The sequence below is a fragment of the Microtus pennsylvanicus genome, chromosome 1 (genome assembly GCF_037038515.1).
Source record: "Microtus pennsylvanicus isolate mMicPen1 chromosome 1, mMicPen1.hap1, whole genome shotgun sequence".
Lineage (NCBI taxonomy): Eukaryota > Metazoa > Chordata > Mammalia > Rodentia > Cricetidae > Microtus > Microtus pennsylvanicus.
In genome coordinates this window covers 140,705,665-140,723,348 of record NC_134579.1, presented here as the reverse complement: position 1 = coordinate 140,723,348, position 17,684 = coordinate 140,705,665, and the positions used below count along the sequence as shown (strand labels likewise).

The 17,684-nt window shown below is 40.3% G+C and overlaps 1 long non-coding RNA gene across 1 annotated transcript in view; it reads left to right on the top strand.

Annotated features, from left to right (window-relative positions):
* Positions 1-17,684, top strand: part of LOC142859176 (uncharacterized) — a 376,470-nt gene that overhangs the window by 30,970 nt on the left and 327,816 nt on the right. The window lies entirely within an intron of this gene.

Sequence of the window (17,684 nt, the reverse complement as noted above, 5' to 3'; positions counted from 1 at the left end):
GGAAAATCTCTCTGTGGCAAACAGCAAAAAACTGTGTTAAACTCTGTTTTTTCTGTATGTCTAGAATTAAGTTCTCTCAGGTTTTTAAGTGGATTTAGTCCATCACATTGGCCCCAAATTTTTGCAAGAAGAGGGTGCCCTTTGTTTGTCCTGGCCGCCAGGCTAGCTTACACCTGAAATAACCACTCAGAAATTTTATTAATTAAATCACTGCCTGGCCCATTATCTCTTGCCTCTTATTGGCTAACTCTCACATCTTGATTTAACCCATTTCTATTGATCTGAATATCAAGGTCGTGGCTTATTGGTAAAGATTCAGCATGTCTGATTCTGTGGCTCCATGGAGGGTCTCCCTCTCTCTGCTTTCTTTCTCCCAGAATTCAGTTCTATCTTCTCTGCCTACCTAAGTTCTGCTCTATCAACTAGGCCATGACATTTCTTTATTCATTGTCCAATAAAAACAACACACAAACAGAAGGAACTCCTACACCACCTGTGCTTCTGCAACAGGACATATGTTCATATCTGTCTTAGGTGAACACTTTTCCATTTCTCAGACTTATCTGTCTTCAGAAAATTCATTCCAATTAGGTATGTTCAGGTCTTAGGTGTCTGGAGGAGAAAAAGGATTTGACTGACAATCTCTGTAAGCAGAGTTAAGGGAGAAAGTACTTCTGAGCTCTGTGTCTCTGAGCCATGTTTCTGTCAAGAGAGCTCATCTGCAATTAGATAACGGTTTGTGAATATACATGCTCCTATGGCTATATCATCTCCTAATTAAAGGAGTGGAAGATCATCAGGGTTGGGAAGGCCCTTTTCAATTGGTCTAGAGTGTTTCTTAACATTTTTTAGCTGTATCAAAACCTAAATTTGTTACTGAATATGTCAAATCCAATTGATTATGTTAAATCCAAGAACTCATTACAAATGTCAAACTTTTCTTAACATCTTAAATTGAACTAAAGCTGTTACAAACATTAACAGGTCAATACCATAACTCTAGAGTGGAAATTAACAATAAATACACAATTTGTCAAATCACAATTCTCTTAAATTCATTCTAATCAAAAGACAAAAAAGATTTCTCTGATGGGTGAGAGTTTGCTGTGGGAGCACATTCTGCTCCTTCAGCCAATAGCCTTTAAGATACCAGCTCACTGAGGTATGGTCTCTTATACTTTTTTTTTATTATTATTTTTGAGACAGGGTTTCTCCGTAGCTTTTGGTTCCTGTCCTGGAACTAGCTCTTGTAGACCAGGCTGGCCTCGAACTCACAGAGATCTACCTCCCTCTGCCTCCCAAGTGCTGGGATTAAAAGCGTGCACCACCACTGCCCGGCTCTTATACTTTAAAAAGCAGCAGGAACTATGCACCCACTCTCTTGCTTCCAGCTCCCATTCCAGTTGCTAGACTCTGTTCCTGTTTGTGCTCAGAGGATTGTTGTTTAGAATGATGATCTGTAAGTTTTCCCCTTAAATAAATAACCATTTTATTATCCTAATTCTGAACTGGTGTGGGATTGTTTTATGGCATCAAGAGTCCAACTGCATTGCTGCTTTTAAATAGCTTTTAAATAATCATTCTAGTCTCTGAGCACCAGCAACAAACTTTTAGGCTCTCCTCATTTTTGAACAGAGAATTCAGTAACTCCTTGTAAGGGTCATTTTTCCTCTGAAGGGAAAATTGAGGTTTTGCTCTCAGGTCCTACATGTCAATAGCAGATTGAATACCATACTGGCAAAATGAGTTTTGCCTCCTAAAGAGAAATACAGTCAAATGTTCAGTCTGTGTTTCTGGTCTGGCTCCAAGGTATACAGAACTCACTAGGTTTGGAAGTTTACTTAGCAAGTCCATCAAGAGGCTAGGAATCACCAGTCACCACCATGATCTTCTCAGACTGCAGCACATTGTCGTAATTCAGAATATTGGTTCAGGTATCCATTTTCTAGTCCTGCAGAATGGTAGTGTAAGGAAGTCAGGATCGTGGGTTCAGGAACATCTTTCTGCTTCTCCTATGATGTCATCAGGGCTGGCATTTCTCTGCTGTGTGCATCTAACCAGACATTCTGGAAGACATCTCACTTTATCTTTGTCCTGTGAAAATACACAGACATGCCCTCGACCCCATATTAACACAGGATCAGGTCCTTTCTATAGTCCAGTGCAAGGATCTCTCCACCTTGCTTTAGCAAAGGTCACCTTGGTGCCATCATACCAAAACTGTCTGCAGCAGATTGAACATCCATATTCAAGAATATGTGTATGACTTGTGTATGACTCAAGGCCTTGTGTGGCACTTGAGGATATAATTCTCCTGTTTTTAGTTTTTGAAGTTGTGTTTTCAAGGAGCCATGGGCATGCTCCACAATTCCTTGTCCTTGAGGATGATAAGGAATACCTGTCTTATGTCCCATATTTCATTCTTAACAAAATTGCTAAAATACTTACCAACATATCCAGACCTATTTCCATCATTATGATTTTTTTGGTTCTCATAAATGAGATGCATTTTAGACAGTGAGTTATTACACATTTAGCGGCTTCCCCAGTGTGTGCAGTGGTCGTCAAGAATCCTGAATCTGTATTGATTGTCATATGCACATATCTTAATGTGCCGAACTCTGTAATAAGTGTAACATCCATTTGCCATACATGATTAGGAAGTAGTCATCAGGGATTTACTCCTAGATGAGGTACAGGGAAATATTGTGGGCATACATCACATTGCTTAACAATTTGGTGAACAGCTTCTCTTGTTAATCTAAATTGTTTTCTTAAACTCATACTATTTTAATTATGCAGAGGATGTGATCACTGACCAAGCTCAACCTGAGACAAAGTGATTATTTTTACAAGCTTATCAGCTAAATCATTATCTTCAGCTATTGGACTGGGAAGATTTGAATGTGCTCTGATGTTACCCACAAAGCATTGCAACCTTCTTTGCTGTATAATATTTTGAATTTTTTTGAACAGCATCTTAACTTGTTTATTGCTGGTTTCCAGTATACAGGATGGTCTCTAGGACTTGAAGAACATTAAATATATATGTGTGTGTATATGTATATGTATATATATATATATATGCTGACAGTATATAGATTAAATGCCTTATTTGCAAAAAGTTGAAACACTATAGCCACAGATCAACTATTTGAATTGAGGCCAGTTCTATTTGTACTTCATGTCCATCATCATTAACCATGGATGTAACCCTTCTATTAGAAGAACCATGTGTATAAATTAACATAGCATCATTTAAGGGATCTTTTGCTATAACTTTAGGAAAAATAAAGAAATATAGTTGTGTGAACTGCAGCAACAGATCAGCTGGGAAAAGGTTATTAATCTGGACTTTAAGTTGAGCAAATGCAATTGCCCAAGAATCACTATTTTGAAATGATCAATCAATCTGTTGTTGCCCAACAATCACTATTTTGAAATAACTGATCAATCTGTTGCTTAGTATAAGGAACATTGATCATAGCTGGTACTTTGCCAAAAATATCTCCTAGATTCCATCCTGCTCTTCTGTGCTAAGCAAGCTACTGTTTCACAATAAGGGTTTAACACCTTAACTGACAAAACGGGAAGATGTCATGAGAGCGGACCATTTTGCCACAATATTGCTTTAGGATTAAGTTTCGTAGGTAATATATATGTTTGCCAAGGCTGATCATAATTAATATAATGTCCTTGCTGTTTTTGTATAGCATACTCTACTTGCATGAGTACCTTCTGGAAGCTTCTGTAACACGTCTAGTGGAATCTGGATCATTGTTCCCTTTAAGGATTTCACTTAGTGACTCAAGGTCTCCTGTAGGGTATTTTAAAAAGGTCTTAGTCTTGTATGTCTTATTAAAATTTTGTAAGCTATCATTTTAATTTAAGCCACAAGTCTGCTTAGCTGACAGGCCTAACTTGCTTATTTACTTTTTTAGAGACACCTGTCTGGGCCTGGAGCTACATCTCCCTGAGGTTACTTTTTTGCAGCTTGGCTGTCAGGCCAGGCTAGGATGGAAGCTGACACTGGGATATTTGTCAGGGTACAAGCCATATTTCCTCTGCTGCTTGATTGTATTGCCTGGGTACTTGGAACCAGAACGCTGGTCCGTCTTTGCCTCCTTTGCCCATTTAGGACACAGGCTATGTTTAGTGGTCCAGACATAGACCAGTTGGCAAATTTAGCTGAGTTACTCTGGTGCCCGCCACTGCAGTGTCTTTGAGACTGCTGTGTGCACAAGCTTAGGCAGGTATCGCCACTCCGATTTTTACTATCCTTGCTTTTTTATTTAAATCTTGTAATTGCAAAATTAGGGGAATTTCTAATTTTGTTAAAAGCCATAATTTTATCCATTATTGTTTTTCTTTTGTTCATGGGCCAAATAACCTCTCCATATTTCTATTGACCTGCTCTGGGCACAAACTATGGGAGGTATAGCCCTTTAAACTTTCCTGTCTCCTGCCTTTCCTGGTTCCAAGGCACAGCATGGGTCACACTCAGCTGGCCACAGTATGTGTGTGTGAACTCTCAAAATCTCCGCAGTAACCTTGGCCATTGTTGGGCCCAAAGCAGCATTTCCTTCACTTTTCTCACCTGTTCAGCAGCAGCCGAGGCTGCCGCTAGGTGACCACAGCACCACCACTTGCAGAGGCAAACTGAGGCTGTAATTTGGCCTCTCCAAGACCGGAAGCAGCCCGAAGGCACCACTGAATATGCTGCCAGCAAGGGGGCGGGAATATAACATTTACCAACTCTAAATATGTCTGCTTTGTTGTTGCTCTACTTCAGCTCCTCTAGCAATCAAATATATCCAAGCTACTGCACAGATAGTTGAATACTATTTCCTTGTTCCCATTTTTTACAAATATTTACAATTTTACCCTTGATTTATGCCCTGCCTTTTTCTTTCCTTTTTTATTATCTATTTTTTTTATGAGTATTCAGTACTTCCCTCTCAACCTGTGCTGCAACTTTTTTTGCAGGGTCCCTTGTATGCTCCCTTGTATGCCTGGCCACACTTATATACATTTTAGTGCTCACTGGTCAGCCCCACATTGTGACACCATATGTCAGGGACCATCCTTGACAAAATCACCACTTGGCATGGTAGGAGCATGGGAATTTAGAAATACAAGTAAAGGGTCCTCTGTGGGTCTGGGTGTGAATCTGGGACCTCTGAGTGAGTAGGCAGGATCCAGAGATCTCTGAGGGTCCAGGTGTGAGTCTGGGACCTCAGAGGGAGTGGGCCTGGGCCAAGACCTCTGTGGGTTCGGACATTGACTGGGACATCAAAGGAAATAGGCAGGAATCAGAAACCTCTGTGAGTCCAAGCATAGAGTCTGGAACCTCTCTGAGGTAGTAGTCCTGAACCAGATCCTCTGCAGTTCTGGGCGCACCTGAGCTTGGGAGCTCCAAGGAAGTAGACCAGAGTAAAAGATGTTTTCAGGATCAACTCCAAGCCAGGGACCTCTGCAGGAGCTGATCCAGACAGAATTTACAGAACCAGGTCAAAGATAGTAACCTAGGCTAGAGCAAGCCTGAGACAGCAAACTACAAGGGAGTGGAGCAAAACTCAGGAGCATTGAGTGGCCTCCAGGAACACAAAGAAACCAATGGGGTAACTAGAACCATGGCACTGACTGTGCCATGAGGAACAACCATCTGAGCCTTGGATTAACTGGCACCTAGAAGATTATTCAACAGAATCTCAGGCAGCCCCAACCACACCTATTAGAGGAAAAGATGAGTAGAAATGATAAGATCCTACAACATCAAGCCTTGAACAACAAAATATAGATGAAGTAGAAGAAAATAACCTAAAAAAATAGCTTCAGGAGAATGTTTGAAACTCTTAAAGAGGAAATGAGAAATTCCCTCAAAGAAATGGAGGAAACAACAAACAAAATATTGGAAGACATCAACAAATCCCTTAAATAAAATTAAGAAAAAGCAATCAAATCTATGAAAGAAGCTATTCAAGACTTGAAAACTGAACCAGAGACAATAAAAAACCCCCACAAACTGAGGGAAATATAGAAAAAGAAATCATGAGAAAATGATCAGGAACCACAAATGTAAGCATGTATAGCAGAATACAAGAGATGGAAGAGTTCTACAAGATACAATAGAGGAAATAAACTCAAGTGCTACAGATACAATAGAGGAAACAGACTCATCATTCAAAGAAAATATTAAATCTAACAAAAGCTTCACTCAAAATATCCAAGAAATATAGGACATCATGAAAAGACCAAACCTAAGAATAATACGTATAGAAGGAGAAGTTCAACTCAAAAGCACAGAAAATATATTTAACAAAATCATATAAGAAAACTTTCCCAACCTAAAGAAAGATATGCCTATGAAGATACAAGAAGCTTATAGAACACCAAATAGACTGAATCAAAAAATAGTACCCTCACCACATAATAATCAAAACACTAAACATACAGAGTAAAGAAAGAATACTAAGAGCTGCAAAGGAAAGGCTGAGTGACATATAAAGGTAGACCTATCAAAATTACACCTGACTTTTCATTGGAGACAATGAAAGCTGGAAGGTCATGGTCAAGCATTATGCAGACATTACGGAAACATGGATGCCAGCCCAGACTACTATACCCAGGAACTTTCAATCACCATAGAAGGTCAAAACAAGATGTATCATGACAGAACCAGATTTAATCAATGCCTAGCCACAAACCCAGCCCTACACAAAATACTAGGAAAAAACCTCCAGCCCAAGGAAATTGGCTACATCAATAAAAACACAGACAATTGATGGTCTCATAGCATCAAATCCCAAAGAAAGGAAAAACACACAAATTAACATCACCAAAAATGAAATCTAAATTAACAGGAGATAGCAATCCCTGTTCATTATTATCCTTTAATGTAAATGCACTCATATCACCTATTAAAAGGTACAAGTTAACAGATTGGATATGAAAACAGAACCTATCCTTCATCTGCATTCAAGAATCACACACCAATCTCAAAGACATAGTCTCAGAGTGAAAGTTTGGGAAAAAGTATTCCAATCAAATGGACCTAAGAAACAAGCAGGTGTAGCTATCCTAATATCTAACAAAATAAACCTCAAGCTAAAATTAATCAAAAGAGACAAAGAAGGACATTTCATATTAGTCACAGGAAACATTCATCAAGAAAAAATCTCAATACTGAACATCTATGCCCTCAAATACAAGGACACCCTCATACACAAAAAAACCCCAAAACACTTCTAAAGCTTAAATCATACATTAAACCCCACACACTTCTTGATGTGGGAGACTTCAACACTCCACTCTCACCACTGGACAGGTCAGTCAGACAAAAAGTGAACAGAGAAATAAGGGAAATAACAAATGTTATAACTCAAATGGATTTATCAGACATCTATAGAATATTCCATTCAATCATAAAAGAATATGCCTTCTTTTCAGCACCTCATGGAACCTTCTCAAAAATTGACCCCATACTTGGTAGCAAAAAACCTCAACAGAAACAAAAAAATTTGTATTAACCCCATGTATCTTATCATATCACCATGGTTTAAAACTAGAAATCAACAGCGATACTAATTCCAGAAACCCATAAACCCACGGAAATTAAACAGTTCTCACATGAATTATCAATGATAAAGGGAGAAATTAAAGACTTCCTAAAATTTAATGAAAATGACCATATAACATACCCAAATTTATGGGACACAATGAAAGTAGTGTTAAGAGGAAAATTCATAGCACTAAATGTCTACATATAGAAGCTGGAAAAATCCCACACTACTGAATTAACAGAACATTTGAAAACTTTAGAACAAAAAGAAGTAAACTCACATAAGAGAACTAGACTGCAGGAAATAATCAAACTGAGAGCTGAAATCAACAAAATAGAAACAACAACAAAAAACAAAGAATCAGTGGGACACAGAGTTAGTTCTTCAAGAAAATCAACAAAACAGACAAACCTTTATCTAAACTAACTAAAAGCCAGAGAGAGAATATCCAAATTAACAAAATCAGAAATGAAATAAGGGACATAACAACAGACATGGAGGAAATACAGAGAATCATCAGGTCATATTTCAAAAACCTGTATTCCACAAAATTGGAAAACTTAAATGGACAACTTTCTGGATAAATATCACTTACCAAAATTAAATCAAGACCAGAATAGCAAATCAAGCAGACCTATAACTGCCGAAGGAATAGAAACAGTCATCAAAATTCTCCCAACCAAAAAAAGCTCAGGACCAAATGGTTTCAGGTCAGAATTCTATAAGATCTTCAATGAAGAACTAATACCAATACTCCTCAAATTATTCCACACAATAGAAACAGAAGGAATATTGCCAAACTCTTTTTTTATGAGGCTACAATTACCCTGATACCCAAACCACAGAAAGACATTACAAAGAAAGAAAGTTACAGACCAATCTCACTCATGAACATTGATGCAAAAATACTAAGTAAAATACTGGCAAATCAAATCCAAGAACACATCAGAACCATCATCCACCATGATCAAGTTGGCTTCATCTAGGAGATGCAGAGATGGTTCAACATATCTGTCAACATAATCCACCATATAAACAAACTGAAAAATAAAAAACACATGATCATCTCATTAGATGCTGAAAAAGCTTTTGACAAAATACAACATTCCTTCATGATAAAGGTCTTGGAGAGAGCAGGAATGTAAGGAACATACCTAAACATAATAAAGGCAATATACAGCCATCCAACAATCAAAATCAAACTTCCAGCGATCACACTGAAATCAGGAGCAAAACAAGGTTGTCCACTCTCTCCATATCTATTCAATATAGTTCTTGAGGTCCTAGCTAGAGCAATAAGACACAAAAATGAAATTGAAGGAATACAAATCGGAGAAGTCAAACTCTCACTGTTTGCTGATGATATGATAGTTTACATAACTGATCTCAAAAATTCTACCACGGAACTTCTACAACTCATCAACTCAGTAATATAGCAGGATACAGCACCATTTGTTAAATAAGCCTTCTTTTTTAAATTTGATATCTTTTGATTTTTTTGTCAAAAATCAGGCATTTGATGGTGTGTGGATTAATATCTGGATATTCGATTTGGTTCATTGGTCCTTCTGTCTGTTTTTATACCAATACCAGGCTGTTTTCAGTACTGTAGCTCTGTAGTAGAGTTTGAAGTCAGGGATTGTGATGCCTCCAGAAATTCTTTTATTGTACATGATTGTTTTGGCTATCCTGGGTTTTTTGCTTTTTCTATATGAAGTTGGGTACTGTTCTTTTAAGGTCTGCGAAGAATTTTTCTGGGATTTTGATGGGCATTGCATTGAATCTGTAGATTGCTTTTGGTAAGATTGCCATTGTTACTATGTTAATTCTAACTACCCAAGAGCATGGGAGATCTTTCCACTTTTTGGTGTCTTCTTCAATTTCTTTCTTCAAAGATTTAAAGTTCTTGTCATACAAGTCTTCCATTTGTTTGGTTAGAGTTACTCTGAGATATTTGATGCTATTTGTTTCTCTGATTTCTTTCCCAGCCCTTTAATCATCTGTGTACAAGAGGGCTACTGAATTCACCCCGACCTCCCCTGTACCTGTTCCAAGGTGCCTGCTCTAGGAAGTACTTGAAAGTTATACGAAAACACTAATTTTTAAGTCTGACAAACTGGAGTCCACATCACAGATTGTTGTTTGTTTTGTTTTGATGAAGAGGCCTGGGTCAGTGTCTACACAGCTTTGAGCCTTAACATTTCTCTTCCAGAAATCTGAGGGATGCTAATGGTACAGGTGCTTTAAATTGCTACCCAAGATCTCCTACATCAAAGTCATTAGCAAAACATCTTAACCTAACTTTACTAACAATCTACATGTCTAGATTCTTTTCAAGGGTAGTGGTTGAATCATTCATCTTCTCTAGAAGCAATGCTTAGAAAAGTCAATAACTACTATTGTAAATACCAGCAACACTGTCTAGTGAGAGAATATAAAGCTCCTGAGAGTTTTCATGCCACCCATAGATTATGAGGGACATGGTGACCATGAAGGCAATAAGCAGATCTATGCTCAATAACAGCATGAAGTCCTCAGGACACACAGTCCTAGGGCTTTGCTTCTCCAAGGCTCACCCAGCCGGTTAATACTGACTGCCGAAATAAAGAAAGAAAGAAAGAAAGAAAGAAAGAAAGAAAGAAAGAAAGAGACTGAAAAAGGATTACCAAACTACTGCGTAATGGTGCAATCCTTTGATCCTAGCATCCAGGAGGCAGAGGTTGGTGGATCTCTATGAGTTTGAGTCCAGCCTGCAAAGCACAATTAATAAAACCTCAGAGACTGAAACTGGGGTTCAACTTGAAGATCTGAAAAGCAAAGCAGCCAGCCACTGACTCTTACCTCAACCTCAATCTGAAATGCTGATCTTGTCTCCAGAGATCTCAGAATGAGACCTGTCTCCTCCCTTGTTATAATCCTTACTACTTCTGGGATTAAAGGCGTGTCCCACTACTGCCAGGTTGCTATGGCAAACTAAAATGTCTACTGTGATTAAAGGTGCATGTTATTACTGCCTGGTCCGAAGGCTGGCCAGTGTGGCTGCTTTATTTTTCTGATCCTCAGAAAGTTTTATTTATTAAAACACAAGTGAAATGCCACTACAAGCCTGGTCAACGGAGAGAGTTCCAAGATAGCCAGAGTTACGGAGAAACCCTGTCTTCAAATACAAAAAAAGAAAGAAAGAAAAGAAAGAGGAAGAGAAGAAGAAGAATTACTCAAAGGTTGAGGGGGCTGGTGAGAGGGCTCAGCAGGTAAAACACCAGCTGTGCAGCTGTGCAAATCTGATGGCCTGAGTTCAGTCCCAAGAGTCCATGCTGCACAGCTGTTCACTGATCTCCATAAGTTGTCCCCACCCAGCATACACACACAAATAAAATGGAGAGGGAAGCCAGGTATGATGGATCCCACCTGTAATCCCAGTACGTGAGAGACTAATGCAGGAGTGGATCCAAGGGTAGCCCTGGAGCTCAGATCCAACTCATCCCAGCAGCAGTAAGGGAATGCCTATTTGCCCAGAGGTCTTCTGGGGGATACATCCATCAGCAGTCATCTACAGGGAGCAAGCCATGTTCCCACTGTGGAGTTTGAAATGTCCCTGTATGCAATGCCAGCCCCTACCCTGTGGTGCTGCAGAAACAGTCCTGCCATCCTGACCACCCAGGATCTTGAGAGAGAAATGCCCTCTGTGCCACCATTGCTTCCTAGCTGTTGTGGGATATTTTGGTCTCATTCTGATATTCCAAAGACTGTCAATACACTTGGAAGGTAAGATGTGTTTATGGAAGTCTAGGGATGTGAACTTGGGCAAACCAGAACCAGAAATGCAATCTCAGACTTCTGTAAACAAACAATGCATTTTCCTTGAGAAAAAGATGAATTTTGTTTATTTTTTTCATATGGAGTTTCATGTATTCCAGGCTGGCCTCTATGTAAATAACTAAGGATAACCTTGAACTCATGAACACCTGCCATAACCTTCCAAATTATAGGAAAACAAACTTGCCCCAGCACAGTCCCTTTATGTGATTCCATGGCTCAGACCCAGGGCTCCATGCAGCTGTGCACACACTTTTCCATCTGAGCATGACTTAGCAATTTCTTTTTCCTCAGTCACTATGGATGCTACTGGTTACCCACTGAGTGATACCACACTCAGAAGCATAGGGAGAATGATATAATCTCTACTTCTCTGGAATTCTGACCTCTGAGGACTTTCTTGCCTTATGTTCTAGACCACTGGTCTCTTCCCAGAATCCAGCCACACTGATTCCTGGCCCATGAAGGAATCTCTATCCTTAGTTATAGAAAGAACTGATGATAGCGAATCTTTCTCTCAGTGAACTTAGTGAATGTACAAATTTGGGATCCTAGAAATTGAAGAGCTCACCAAAAATTATGGAGCAGATGCCATTTGGCCATGGCACAGTGAAAAATGACTGGATTCAGAAAAGGCCTTGGGAACAAGAGGTACATTATGAGGTCCAGGTGTCACCTATAATATTCCTCTGGCTGACTCTCACATGGTTGGTACCATTCCTAGTTTGCCTGTATCTGATGGAGGAGGGTCATCTTTCTATCTGTTGTTTCATTGGTTAAGTAATAAAGAAACTGCTTGGCCCTCTGATAGGGTAGAATTTAGATACGCAGAGTAAACAGAACAGAATGCTGGGAGAAAGAAGCTGAGTCAGTGAGTCGCCATGATTCTCCTGCTCCAGACAGACGCAGGTTAAGATCGTCCCCGGTAAGCCACCTCACGGGTTACACAGAATATTAGAAATGGGTTAGATCAGTATGTAAGAGCTAGCCAATAAGAGGCAGTGTTTAAAAGAATACAGTTTCCATGTAATTATTTCTGGTAAAGCTAGCTGGGTGGCAGGAAGCGGCCTGCCGCCCTTATTCCAACAGAGTGGTGCCCTTATGATATAGATATGAATAATTTGCATTGGTAAAAATCTTGACTTATTGATACAAGTTTAAGGTCAATTTTATTATATGTATATGTATTTCTGATCTTGAGTAAGGTATTATGATTGTGTAGTTCATTTTAAAATGTAATGTATAATTAGGAAATATAGGTTGTTAATGGATAATCATCAATAATAGTCAAGCTTGTAGTCATGTTAGTTAGATATTCTAGATATATAGAGATATATCTCAGTTAGATAGGCATTCTTCATATCTTTCAAAGACTGCAGAATATAGCATTTAAAATATTTTAATAACTTAGCGCTTTTCATGACAATGAGACATGTCTGCTCTTGGCAGCACCAATCTACTTCAAGAGGAAGATGGGCATTAAAGAGGCTCCTAATGGAGTTTGATAGTCATTTGGGCAAGAAACTGCTCTTGCCTGAACTGTTGCATAAACTGGACACAGAGAACCCACAGAGAGAGGACTGCTGAACTTGCCTAAAGGTGAGATGGTCTTTCAGGGTTCCTGACTCATGAAAGAGTTTGCGAGACATTCTGCAGGACACAGCAGATAGTGACTGAACTGTCTTTGAATTTTCCTGCTTCATGGAAATGTCTGCTGGATACTATGGGCCTGTAGGCCGAAAATGAATGCCCCAATGGTACAGAGGAACTTTGGGTGACTGTCCAGGCAGCGAGATGTCTCTGTCATTTCTAGAGTTTTGCTTAGGTAATATTATATCCTTCTCGAGTCTTTGATGGAGTTGAAGAACAGATAGTTATAGTTTTCCATTATTATGATAAAGATAAAATAGATATAAATATTGTAACTAATTCTTGCTTGATAACAGTTTTGTTATATGTAATCATACTACGTTAAAGTGAAAGCCTTTTTTTGTTTAAACAGAACAAGGGGAAATGATGGAGGAGGGTCATCTTTCTATCTGTTGTTTCATTGGTTAAGTAATAAAGAAACTGCTTGGCCCTCTGATAGGGTAGAATTTAGATAGGCAGAGTAAACAGAACAGAATGCTGGGAGAAAGAAGCTGAGTCAGTGAGTCGCCATGATTCTCCTGCTCCAGACAGACGCAGGTTAAGATCGTCCCTGGTAAGCCACCTCATGGGCTACGCAGAATATTAGAAATGGGTTAGATCAATATGTAAGAGCTAGCCAATAAGAGGCTAGAACTAATGGGCCAGGCGGTGTTTAAAAGAATACAGTTTCCGTGTAATTAAAGCTAGCCGGGTGGCAGGAAGCGGCCTGCTACCCTTATTACAACATGTATCTGAAACCATGCTGTGTCAATTATTCTCCAGGCATCTGCCATGGTGTGATTCCTTGTGCATCTGTGTCTCTCTGGTCTAAACTCTGACTCTCTTGTTGAGAGTCTGTCCTCTCTTCATGCCCTGTCTTAGTTACTCTTCCATTGTACTGCTAAGACACCATGACCAGCACAGGATTCATTAGGGCTTACAGTTTCAGAGGCGAGGCCATGACCATCATGGTCAGGAACATGAAAGCAGGTGGACAGTCATGGTGCTGAAGCAGTAGCTGAGGGCTTACATCTCATCTGTGTAGGAGGTAGACAGAGCGCTATCTGGGAAAGGCTTGGGCTTTGGAAACCCCAAACCATCCCTAGTGACACATCTCCTCCAACAAAGCTACACCTCCTAACCTGTCCCAAACATTTCTACCAACTGGAGAACAAGTATTCAAAGATCTGAGCCATGCAGGTTATTCTCATTCAAACCACCACACCCTGTTACTCTCACATCCATTTGTCCTCCCCACCAAGACATTTGTGTCTCTGTTGACTCCTTCTAGTATCCCATATTTCAGTTCTGTATTTTTTTCTGTGAAATTTCTATCTCGAAATGTATCCTTGAATCTTTAGTTTTTCATCCTGTCCTGTCTTAAACCCCTGAATTGGTCTCTACACCACTCTATCAGGATCTTTAGCCACCACACACTCCATCTCTGTATCTCTATTGTGTTGACTTCCTGCACAGACCTCCAGGTCTCAGGCCAGGATTTCCAAAACATCACCACCAGACCCTAAACCTCCACTCTGATTCCATCCTTCTGGCTGCATTTTCTGGTACAAAGTCCTTTGTGGAAGTCAGACAGAATGCCTTGAGGAATTTTCAAGTCTACTCTTTGGCCAAAAAAAAAAAAAAACGTAATAAGAAGATCATGTCTAAGAGTGGTATTGGGTGGGAACTTCCCTTCCCCCACTCTAAGGACCATTCCTTACTTACCACATCCTGGAAGATGGATCAATGATGGCCATGAGCCCCTGTCCAGAAGAAGCCTCAACCTGACCCATTAGGGCCTCACAAATCATCACATGTCCACCCAGGGCTAGAATAGACTGAGGCCCATGTAAGCTGTGACAGTATCTCTGTATTTCCCCTCAGCTGCAGAGTAAAGGACCAGACCTCACAAGCTGAGCCAGTGATGGGTCCTTTCTCTCACTGGATCACACTCCCCAGTGTCTGGTCTCATCAGGAAAGAACTCAGTCTTGAGCTCTGTGCTCACTTTTCTGAGTGCTCTAATCCCAGCTTTTCTGAGGACCTTCCAGCTTTGGGCTTTATGAGTTTCACAGATTCCACACATGAAGTGCTATTCTCCATGATGGAGAACACAGTGTCTACAAATCTCCCCAAGTTTCTACTAGAACCCATCTCCCTACCTGCCTTCCCTCTGTTCCTTCTCAATAGAATTCTAGAAACTTCTCTAGTGCCATACTATGACTAGAAGAAGAAAATTCCCAACCTGATCTGGAGATGCCTGTTGAGCCATCTACTTGCAACCCTTCGCTGCCTGTGAGCACTACTTCCTTCCTTCCACCTCCTGCCTCCTCACCCTGACCTCCAGCACATCTCACCCCTTGGAAGGATTTAAGTAAGCTCATGAGGTCTGTTTGAAAATGTTTTCCAGCAAAGGAAGAAGCCATTGTCCAGAGAGAGACAGCCCTTGAGCTGGAAACACCCCAGGCCCAGTCTGGCAAGATTCAGGAGAAAACAGAACGCCATGGTCCTCCCTTGGCATGCTGCACATTCCCCTGTTGTTCTTGAAGGGTTGGCTGCTCTATTTGTTGTCCTATTTCTGTTGTTGGTGGAGGAGGGTGTGCCAGGAATCTCCCTTGGCAAAATCCTGGTAACTCTTCCTAGGATACAGGGACTTTGGTGAGACAAATGGAAATTTAGTTTCTCAGAGGTGATTTGAAAGCTGGCTTTTGTTTGGCCAGTGGTTACTCAGAGACATCTTCCTAGTTGATGATGTTAAATAAATGACCTTTTCATAAGCACCTGCTTGTCTCAGCAGTGTGGTGTGTAGAAGCTCATTTTCAGGGGACACCATTCAAAGTGTGGCTCCCAGACAATTCTGTCAGAAGGTGGCAAGACAGCAAACACAGATGACTTAGAGAATTGGTAACAACTTGCACACTTTGGGGAGAAGAATTTACTGTGGTCATTTCAGGAGAGTGACAGAGATTAGATAAACAAGTTTGGGCTGCACATTGGTTGGGCAAATTTAAAGAGTGACTCTTTGTGTCACTTTATCAAGTGGTTAATTTACTTACTGGTTATTCTTCCACTGTATTTATTAAACACCTGACATCAGCTACCCGCTCTTCAGGTTTTCACAGTGGAGCAGGGAACAAGGCAACAGGTTGTCCCTTCACAGGCCTGTCATGAATATGATGAAGTTTGCAGCAAGAAGCCCTTCTGAGAAAACCTTAGTTAACAGATAATCAAGAGGTTGCATGATGTAAGAGCAGCCAGGAGGTCAGGGGACTGGACACTATCATGGCTGCTCTTGAGGGCTAACTTGACTGTACCAGGTATCAACTAAAACCCAGGCTTCTGGCATCCTGTGAGGGATTTTCTATTAAATTATTAGAAGCAGGAAGACCCACCCTAAATCTGAAGCACATCTTCTGCTGGCAGAACACATGAAAGAAGGTGTTGCATTTTTGCTGAGAAAAATCATAATAAAAGCCCTTGGATGATGTGACCTTGTCTGCAAAACACAGGGACCCAGAATATACTGTGTGAAATAAAAGACACCAGACACCACAGATCACAGTTATGTGCTTCTGCTTACATGAACTACACACATTAGGCAAGTCCACAGACACAGAATTCAGACCCTATGCAGAGTCCATTTATTGCAGCCTGGAGGACCAGCCTCCAGACAGTACAGGGTTCGAAGGGATGTTCACAGCTAAGATTTTTCTGCCTGAGGGTTAGGGAAAAAAGAAACTCAGACTCTCTCCTGATGATTTATTTTTTTTAAATTCTCTTTTCATGTTGTTCTTTCTAATTCATTCTCTCTCTCTCTCTCTCTCTCTCTCTCTCTCTCTCTCTCTCTCTCTCTCCTACTTATACACCCCCACCAAAATTTTCAGGGAATGCAGGAGTCACAAAGGGCTTTAATTTTATTTCTCTGAGGCAGGGGAAAGGCAATTCAAACTAACTCACAACTGTGTAAACATTTTGAACTAACACCTGTAATTAGAAGTTGTAAAATCCAGAATCTCTTTGGGTCTCAGAGGTGCCTGGAGTGTCATAAATTCTCTAGTTTAGGCTCAAGTCAACATTCCAGAAATACCTAGCTTCAGCTCCAGTCCACACTACCAGGATACTATGGCACTATGTTGCTTTAAATCTCAAAATGTACTTTCTACCCTGTGTGTGACCTCAGATCATAAAAGGAAACCTGTAGTTCCCTTTAGGGAGGGCTACAGAGCCAAATTACTCTCTCTGTTCCTGACTAGTCAGAATTTTTTTCCCAAATCGTGCCATCGAACAAAGTTGCTTCTGTTTTTAGACTTTGCGTTCTACTCCCTGGTATTTGTGCAGTCCCAGGACCCAACACTTATATACATAAGAAACAGTCAGCTGAACTTGAGTCCTCATGGTGCACACTCATATCAGCAATAGGATGTCAGGAGCGGGTGCAATGATGTAATCACCTGACAGTCGGCAATGATTGGGCTGTTTAGTATTTTGACTCTATCCTACATGAATCAGCACCTTGCCTGTGTGAATGTTAGATTGGTTTTCTGGGGTAGTTTATCTTTAAAAGACCATTAGCAAGGAATCTGGTCCAATCTAAAGTTATTTTGAAGCTTTGTTTCAACTAATGGTGCACACCAAAGCCTGTGATAGATTTCTCAGCATTAAGATTCAAGGAATTTGAG